This window comes from Perca flavescens, chromosome 17 (genome assembly GCF_004354835.1).
Source record: "Perca flavescens isolate YP-PL-M2 chromosome 17, PFLA_1.0, whole genome shotgun sequence".
In the NCBI taxonomy this organism is placed as follows: Eukaryota; Metazoa; Chordata; class Actinopteri; order Perciformes; family Percidae; genus Perca; species Perca flavescens.
This window is the reverse complement of record NC_041347.1, coordinates 9,261,718-9,272,423: the sequence shown is the minus strand read 5'-3', so window position 1 is coordinate 9,272,423 and position 10,706 is coordinate 9,261,718.

Below are 10,706 nucleotides of genomic sequence, written 5' to 3'. Positions count from 1 at the left end.
GGGATAAACCCAGTTTGATCAGGGTGAACCAACTTTCCCATGAAGGCATTAAGTCTTCTGGCCAGTGTCTTTGCCAGAATTTTTTGATCTGTATTTAATAATGATATTGGCCTATATGAGCCCACTTCTTCTAAATCTTTCCCTTTTTTGGGAAGTAGAGTAATAGTGGCTTCAGTCAGAGTCTGTCAGAGTCTCTTTTGCCATTCTTCAATGAACCAATGGTTGCTAGCAATTCTTCACAAGTGATGTCTGCATCTAAAGCGCTGCGATCCACTTGACTTAACGTTGGGAGTTCACATTCATCTAAGAACAACTGCATTGCTTCTGGTGGAGCATGTAATTCAGATGTATACACAACACAGTCTCACTCCCTACTCGTCAAATGTATGACGCATGGTCAAGGAACCCTGGCATCAAGTTTCAATGAAAGAGGTGTACCCTTGACGTTGTTTTTCGACGTGGGGGTCCATCAGATAGACATTCATGTTAATCCCACACCGTCGGATATCGACGAAAGAAAAAACACGCCCCCCCCTTAACTCGAAATCTGTGACAGTTTTATTATTGGTATTTTTAGGCCAATAACCGCTGTTTTAATCAACATTATTCACGAGATATTATCATGGTTTATATGTATTTCTTTTAATGTAATTATTTCAGCCAGGGAAGCTGGGTTGCTTTTTTGTTTATTTATATTTTTTAAACTATAATGCTACATCTATCAACATTTATTTAGATGTGGTATTCATTTCTTTATTTTAATATTATTTTGGTCTTATTACCGGTGAAATATTACAGTATATGCTGTAATACTGAACATTACGATATGATCCAAGCTAGACGCATCCAAAGCCAATATCCCACAATGCAATGCGGCCATTCATTTTAAAGAATCGGGCAGCGATCAGCAGGTCTTTAACGCCAGGATCGCTTCAATATACATAAATACAGTCAGTGGTTTGGTCACCAGCAACAACACGTTGCTCAATTTTGTTCCAGTAAGTTATGTACCATAATAACGTTTAAACAAATCTGCGGAAGTGACGTAGTAATTACCCCTCCTCGTCTGTGAAAGAATGTTGTACGTGAGAATTTACACAATAAAATACTAATGATGAAAAAATGGTGTTTTATGCTTAGCACTTTGATTTGCCTTAAAAAACCTACAGTTGAGTGTTTAGAACTACAGCCTAATTGCTTGTTTGACTAATTTGCATTTGTTTTGACTTGTACTGTTGTGAAAAACAATAAACTATATACAAAGAGAAGCATTTTTTATTTTATTTTCCATGCATAGTTATTTAAAAACGCAATTTTCTAATTTTGCAGTTGATGAATATTAATAGCAAAGACTAAAGGCAAGGCAAGGCAAGGCAGCTTTATTTATATAGCACATTTCAGCAACAGGGCAATTCAAAGTGCTTTACATAAAACATGAAAGAGCAGTTAGAAAACAATTAAAAATAATTTAAAAGACAAGAATACATTTTACAGTGCAGTATAAGAATTTAAAGAACTGAGAGATAAAGTATGCGAATAAAGAGCAGTTAAAACAGTTAAACATATAAAAGCAGATAAAATAGGTTAACTAAAGAAAGGACCAATATGTCAGACATCTCAAGCAGTTTGGTCCATATCTCTGGTTCATCTCACCAACAATGGGTCCAGATACTTCACATGGAGGATACATTCCCCATAGTTACAGAAGCTTTAGTATACTCTTTTTCTTTTTCAATGCAGTCGTCACTACAAGGCTTAGTTCTTTTCTTCGGCAAACCTTGCAAAACCCGGAACAGTCTTCAGACCGTCTCTAATAGTCAGGAAACGTGCTAGTTCCGTAGACTATTTATTTTATTCTTAATTTAATAGTTTCTCAGACTATTTCTGTTCAATTGTAATTGTTTTGGTCTTCAAACCCTTTTGTTAGTTATCAAACTAACTTTGTTGACAGTCCACAGCCTGTCTCTTCTGTAATCTATTGTCACACCCGTATCAAAGAAATAATCAGAAATATGTCAGTTTCTGCAAAATCTCACTGGAATAATCATAAATTCAATTCTATTAATTGATCTAACTAGAACCCCAAAGAACTGAGAGATAAAATATGTGAATAAAAGTTACAGTGCAGTATAAGAAATTAAACATTAAAGAGCAGTTATAGAATGTCATACAGTTTCAACTTCAGTATAAAAAATGATAAGAATTTAAAGAAAGAGCAGTTAAAACAGTTAAACATATAAAAGCAGATAAAATAGGTTATTTAAAGAAAGGCAACATCACAAAGATAGGTCTTCAGCCTTGATTTAAAAGAACTGAGAGTTGCAACGGACCTGCAGTTTTCTGGGAGTTTGTTCCAGATATGTGGAGCATAAAAACTGAACGGGGGAAAAACATGAGTGTATTTATGTGTGGAACTTAGTTTGATTTAAAATCACACTGCATTATTAGTTGTTTTAAATAAATGACTTTTTTTAAATATCAATTTATGGTAAGCCTAACATATTAATTATTATATTCAGAAGATGATCCTCATATCAATCACCGTGGTTACAGGGGTTGAAGGTTGTGTAGAGGAATAGAAACCCGTCTCTCCAGGCAAGCACACAGAATATGGTCTGCTCTATCTTTATTCTCCATGCCAAGTATGAGCTCTTATCCTCTGGCAGATGATATGGGTAAACCTAACATTTCTAAACTATAGGCCTAATTTGGACCTACCTCAATTAAAACTTTAAATAATGTTGCTTGAGGTTGCGGGTGTTGTGCAATAGCTTCATGTTATGATGCATATGGTTGTGTGTTGCTCTTGTCACTGTTTGTGAAAGATAAGCAATAGATTGTTGTTGTGTGATGTGCTTCAGTTTGACTACATATCACGTTGTTTATGTTGTTTTTTATTGTAAGTATATGTCAGCTGTATGATAAAACAATATGTCAAGTGTGAAGCATTTGAACTCAAGGCAGATATCCCTCTGGGAACAATAAAGTATCGCCTGCAAAGTGGTCTCCATGATATGTAAAAATAAAAACTTTGTCGTAGGACTATATCAAACACATCGTTGGAAAGGTCTCAACCTGGAGAGTAACAAATGTCAGTCTGAAGAGGATACATTACTCCTGCTTTGAAATATTGACCTTTGAACCTTGAACCCAGTCCATGTTTGAAGGCTTGTCATTTAGCAACAGAAGGTTCTACACACATAGGACCAGCTGTTATAGAAGGTTCTACAGACATAGGACCAGCTGTTATAGAAGGTTCTACAGACATAGGACCAGCTGTTATAGAAGGTACTACACACATAGGACCAGCTGTTATAGAAGGTTCTACAGACATAGGACCAGCTGTTATAGAAGGTACTACACACATAGGACCAGCTGTTATAGAAGGTACTACACACATAGGACCAGCTGTTATAGAAGGTTCTACACACATAGGACCAGCTGTTATAGAAGGTTCTACAGACATAGGACCAGCTGTTATAGAAGGTGCTACACACATAGGACCAGCTGTTATAGAAGGTACTACACACATAGGACTAGCTGTTATAGAAGGTGGTACACACATAGGACCAGCTGTTATAGAAGGTACTACACACATAGGACCAGCTGTTATAGAAGGTGCTACACACATAGGACCAGCTGTTATAGAAGGTGCTACACACATAGGACCAGCTGTTATAGAAGGTGCTACACACATAGGACCAGCTGTTATAGAAGGTACTACACACATAGGACCAGTTATTATAGAAGGTGCTACACACATAGGACCAGCTGTTATAGAAGGTGCTACACACACATAGGACCAGTGCTACACACATAGGACCAGCTGTTATAGAAGGTGCTACACACACATAGGACCAGCTGTTATAGAAGGTGCTACACACATAGGACCAGCTGTTATAGAAGGTGCTACACACATAGGACCAGCTGTTATAGAAGGTACTACACACATAGGACCAGCTGTTATAGAAGGTGCTACACACATAGGACCAGTTGTTATAGAAGGTGGTACACACATAGGACCAGTTGTTATAGAAGGTGCTACACACATAGGACCAGTTGTTATAGAAGGTGGTACACACATAGGACCAGTTGTTATAGAAGGTGCTACACACATAGGACCAGCTGTTATAGAAGGTGCTACACACACATAGGACCAGCTGTTATAGAAGGTGCTACACACATAGGACCAGCTGTTATAGAAGGTACTACACACATAGGACTAGCTGTTATAGAAGGTGGTACCAGCTGTTATAGAAGGTACTACACACATAGGACCAGCTGTTATAGAAGGTGCTACACACATAGGACCAGCTGTTATAGAAGGTACTACACACATAGGACCAGATGTTATAGAAGGTACTACACACATAGGACCAGCTGTTATAGAAGGTGCTACACACATAGGACCAGCTGTTATAGAAGGTACTACACACATAGGACCAGATGTTATAGAAGGTACTACACACATAGGACCAGCTGTTATAGAAGGTGCTACACACATAGGACCAGCTGTTATAGAAGGTGCTACACACACATAGGACCAGATGTTATAGAAGGTACTACACACATAGGACCAGATGTTATAGAAGGTACTACACACATAGGACCAGCTGTTATAGAAGGTGCTACACACACATAGGACCAGCTGTTATAGAAGGTGCTACACACATATAGGACCAGCTGTTATAGAAGATGCTACACACATAAGACCAGCTGTTCTAGAAAGCTCTGGACCTCAGCTGTCTGATGTAGATTTGGTCTCCAAAGTTTACCCACTGTAAGCACTGTCAAATATGGTAATAAGCTATTTTCACCTATTTAACGATTTGATTTTTAATGATGACACCAGTGTGTTCCCCATCCCAAAAAACCCCAGGGTGTATCCAAAATTCTACACTGCCAACTTCTATACCAATATATTTATAAACTACTACTCCCACTATAGACGCGGCCCAGAACCTGTTACAAAGCTGGTTCACTTGTAGTTCCTCCGGGGTGGGTGGGAGGACTGGTTCGGCTCCTGTGGTTCTGCTGTTGGCCTTGAACGGGCTTCGTTCCATTTCAGATTGCCGCTGCCCGCCGGCCGACCGAGCAAACAGTACATGAGACAAATACATAAAACTGTATTTATTATTATTAATATCTTCATTGTTTACATCCTCAAATACAACTTTAGACAAAAAATCTATTTAACAAATATTATGTATTTTTATCTTCTTATCTGCTGAGCAGGACGTACTACGTCAATTCCGGACTATTCCACGGATTTGTTTAAACGTTACTGTGCGTTGGACATCGGAAAAACGTTTTTCCGAGTGAAAACGTAACCATTCACATAACGTCCTGTGGGAATCAGAGGTGGGAAACTCGGGCTGGATTTTGATACCCGAGTTTCCTAGTTGGTGACGTGTTGTTGACAACTGACGTTTGATGGAGGCGACTTTGGTTTACTGAACATACTTCAATGATAATAAACTGTTTATTGTGGACAAACGCCTCTGCCAAGAAACATACACAGACATAACATGTTTAAAATTATTCATAAATAGGCCTATGTATAATTGGATGCTCGCATAACAAAACAGCAGAAAATAATTTGTTATTGTGGCCTCCATGTTTTCACACACCTGACGCTCTCGGCTACGTCCAACCGTTGGTGGCAGTCATGCAAAAAGTTGTTATGCCAAATGCCAATATAACAGAAGAAGAAGAAGAAGAACACTGCACTGCATTGTGGGATATCGGCTTTGAATGTGTCTAGCTCGGATCATATCGTAATGTTCTGTATTACAGCATATACTGTAGGGAGACCGGGGGCAGTTGTAACACGGGGTCAGTTGTAACACTACCAATTCCATGAATCAGGAATAAGATAGGACTCATGGGACAGCTTCAGTTTCCCCACATGGAGGTTTTCTAGTCTGTGTAGCTATCTCTCCTGAAGCCACAGCAGAAAATCTAATTCTGAGGTAAGAAAGTAAGAAAAAAAAATAAGATCATATTTTGTTTAGTACTTCTACCGTTGTAGATAATGTTGTATGAGTTATATCAGGTCAAACTGTTTTTTTTTCTAGTAAAAAATGGTGTATCAACCTCCTGCTAATTTCAAAGCACCATGCTAATACAGCTAGCTAAACAATGGGTGACAGTGGCGGGGTAGGTTGTAACACGTGTTATGAAAGTGTTACAACCATCAAGTGTGGGTCAAGTGTGTTTTATGTAGCTTTTGGGTCCACCAGGCATGCACTCCAGGCCTAACCGATTTCATTTGTCACCATTTTGACACTGATTAGCAATGCCTTTAATTTTTTTTCTTGTCACCATTGTGACTTAAGGATGCATTTAAGTTGTTTGTTATTGTCACCATTGTGACTGATAAAGACTGCATTTCATTTGTTTGTTCTGTGGAATGGGGGTAAGTATGTTTATGTTCATTTGCTCTCACTCACACACACATAAACACACACTTACACACACAAACACCCATATGAATGTGCAGGTACAGACATGCACACACAAACGCACACGTGTGCATGCACATACACTCCCAATATTCACACATATTTTATTGTTGCAGCCATTCATTTAAAATAAAACTGTTGTTGTGGCATATCACTTGACTAGCCTTAGTTTTTGTTAATTTTGTCTACGTGTTACAACTTACCCCAATATGTGTTACAACCTACCCCAGTAGATATATAAAAAATATAAATAAACAAAAAAGCCACCCAGCTTCCCTAGCCGAAATAATTACATTAAAAGAAATACATATAAACCATGATAATATCTCGTGAATAATGTTGATTAAAACAGCAGTTATTGGGCTAAAAATACCAATAATAAAGCTGTCACAGATTTTGAGTTAAGGGGGGGGGGCGTGTTTTTTCTTTTGTCGATATCCGACGGTGTGGGATTAACATGAATGTCTATCTGATGGACCCCCACGTCGAAAAACAACGTCAAGGGTACACCTCTTTCATTGAAACTTGATGCCAGGGTTCCTTGACCATGCGTCATACATTTGACGACTAGGGAGTAAGACTGTGTTGGTATAAAATGCCTCATAGAACTGTCTAAATCTATCATTAATGTCTTTAGGAGACACAAGGATATTACCTGTTCTTGGTATGTCACCAAATTCAAAGTATTTCTGTTTCGTAAACATAAAGGCTCTGGTACAAATAAGTTTGTATGTAAGTGCTGAGATTTTAGTGTGCTTATCTAAAGAAGGTTGCTGGGTATTTTCCAAATCTAACTGGCGTATTTTTTCTTTTAGTTCCAGTTGTTTTGCTTTGTTGCGCTTTTTTTTTTAAGATAAATTTTTTATTGTTTTTATATTTTTGAACATACAGAACAGACAAACACAATTGAAGAAGAACAACAACCCTCTCCCACCCCTTCCCCCCTCCCCCACCCTCTGGGGTCTCGAGGAAAGAAAAACAAACAAACAAATAAACAAAAAACAAAAACAGGACTCAGGAATCCCACCTTGCCTAGTCCCTCTCCTCTAGTTCTTGTGATGCTGAGGTCATTAGGACTGATACCTGTGCTGCTGTGTTTTTCCCTAGGTCTATAATCGATGACTTGGCTTTGTTAGTCCTTGCTGTAGAGAGCTCAAGCATAACTATGTCCAGAAAATACACCAACCACTGTTTTATACAAAGTGGGGGGGGTGGGAGAGCCAGCCAGTGCTGAGCTATCATTTTCTTGGTCGCGGTTGATCCAGCTAGCCAGATCTTCCTCTGTCTCCCAAGCAGGTGTAATTTAGAGTCATCATTAAGTAACAAAACAATCGGGTCAGCAGGAATTCAATATCCTATCACATCAGATATTATTGATGTTGTTTTATTCCAAAACTCATGCACCTGTTCACACTCCAGACCATGTGTAGGAAAGTTTGTTCAGGTTGACAGAACATACAATAGGGAGTAGGAATGCCTTTAGAGACGTATCTCTTCTGAGGAGTCCAATATGTCCTATGGTATATGTTGAAGTGGATCTGCTGGTGATTTGGGTTCTTGGAACAGTGGAAAATGTTCCAAGCTGTCTCCCAATTAATTATGTTCCCCTCAGCTCTCACTCCCATTTCTTCACTATTGGGAGTTCTCCTACAGATACTTGCATCAGTTTAGCATAAATCCTGGACACTAATCCTCTCACCGGAGAATCAACAAGCCATTTAATGATTGGGTGCATCTCAAGACTGTTTCCCCATGGGATGTCCTAGGGACCTCAAAACTAGTTCTCAGGTCTTCAAAACTTAAAGGTACAATATGTAACATTTCTGCTTTAAAATGTCTAAAAATGACCATACCTATGTTATATATTTTTATGAGTTGTGTTCTTACACTATCCTAAATGTTTCCAGCAAATGTCAAACCCAGAGAAATCTGTTATTTTATTTTCAGACACGGCACGTTTCCTTTAGTCGCCCGTCAGTGGCGTCATATAACCTTTCACCCTCCAGTTACTCTAACTTCCGTCAGAACACTGGCACCAAGATGATACGTTCAGGAGTAATTGTAAATCATACAATGTGACAGAAAAAAAATACTTAAATACTTAATTACATCCCACTTTTTATCACAGTAATACAACAGAGACCTTATCTATTTTGAAAGTTCAATATCGGTACCAGCTTGACGTTACTACAATGTGCTAACATTGATGCTAAAGCTTTGTGGGTAAAATTGAAGTTACAACATCGTTCAACACGCTAATAAAGTTATTTTTATAACAGGACTGAGCTAACCCACGAATAACTTCACTAGTAACGTTAACGTTAGCTGTATAGATAGACGATTAATTTAATGCTAATTTAGCCAGCTAGCACACCGCGGTCTGTCTGCCTCACTCCCCCGGCGCAGAGAGACTCAGTCGGGATGACAGCTGACAACAGCCCCGGGACATATAGCTAGTTACCGTTAGCCCTCAGTCAGCTATCGGCCAGCTACTTTCATTACAGCAACCCCCACCGGCCAGAACTTATCTCCAGTGCCCGGTGCTTACGACGCTAACGGCAGTTTAATTAAACGTTGGGAAACAGACTATATCAGACCCAGCAGAGTCACAACAGCGGCCATCCATAGCGGCAGCTACATCTCCGTAGCGCTATCGGTGTATGTGCCGAAAACTCGTCCGTGAACTGATGCATTCTAACTGGCAGCAAAGGTGTTTAACACTAAAAACTCCCATAATTCCACGCAACTTCACAACGTCATCAAAAGTCCAGTTTTACCGTCCATTGTTTTGGTTGAGAGACCCCTAGCGGCAGAAAGTTACATATTGTACGTTTAACATACCTTCATCTTTGAATAGCTGGTCTAGAGTATAAATACCTCTGTCACTCCACTGGTTATAAACAAAAGGTTTGTTACCAGATATTAAGTGTATGTTGTGCCAAATTGGGGTGTTCAAATGCCACTTATTGGTGTAGTGTAGTTGCTCCTCTACCTGTTTAAAGTTGGTCAATGTGTTGGTGATAATAGGGCCATAGGCTAGCATACACTTTTTTTGGACACACACCTACAAAGGTGAGGTCTGGCAGTCTTAGACTTCCAGTGAGATTTTGCTCCATTTCTCTCCATGGGACTGTAGATGAGGGGTCCATCCACACTCTGAGGGCCCGTAGCTGAAAGGCTCTGTGGTACACTTTAAGGTTGGGGAGGGCCGGGCCTCCCGTGTTTATGGTACGTTGCAGGGTAGAGTATTTTAGCTTAGGTTGTGATTTATTCCAAATATACTGCCGAATTACGGTATCAAGTTTCTTCCAGAAATGTATTGGTGGGGGTAGGGGGATCATTGTACTTAAGAAATTCACAAGAGGAACTATTTTCATTTTAACGACAGCAATCGTGGACCGTAGTGATGCCGGCAGCGCAGACCAATTGGTCAGATCTCTTTGAACACTACTTAGTATAGTTTCATAGTTGACCTCGACAACTTGCTGTAGCGATGCGTGGATGGTGATGCCCAAATATGTAATTTTGCTTATGGTTGGTATTGTATCACTAATAGCTGATGTCACCTGTCCGTTGTTCAACAGAAGAAGATTAGATTTATTCCAGTTGATTTTATAGCCGGAGACTGAGCCAAATTCGTTAAAGATCTTAAGAATTTTTGGGACAGAGTCCTCAAGGTCAGATATGTACAGCAAAACATAATCTGCAAATAACGATATTGAGTTGTTATTGGATTTAATCTGGACATTACATGTTTTATTTTGCCTTATGACTTGGGCTAACAGTTTAAGAGAGATTGCAAATAGCATGAGAGATAGCGGGCATCCCTGTCGCGAGCCCCACGCGACGGGGAATGGCTGTGAATGAAGGCCATTGGTTGAGATGATGGCCGTGGGATTTGCATATAAAGTACGTAACATGTCAATGGTCTATTACATGGAAGCAGCGTGACGCTTTGGTATAAACCCTGATTGGTCGGGGGGGACTAGCTTCTCAATAAAGCGTTCTAGGCATAGTGCCAAGACTTTGGAATAGAGCTTAATATCCGTCCCAATGAGGCTGATGGGCCTGCAATTTGAGCACTCCGTGGGACCTTTGCCTTTTTTGTGTATGACCAAAATTAGTGCAGTGTTGGTTTGTTGATGAAAGTTGCCCCTCTCCATGGCCAAGGTTAAAGTTTGTAAGATGGTAGGTCCTAGTATGTCAAAGTATTGTAGCAGAACTTCTGATGGAATTCCGTCC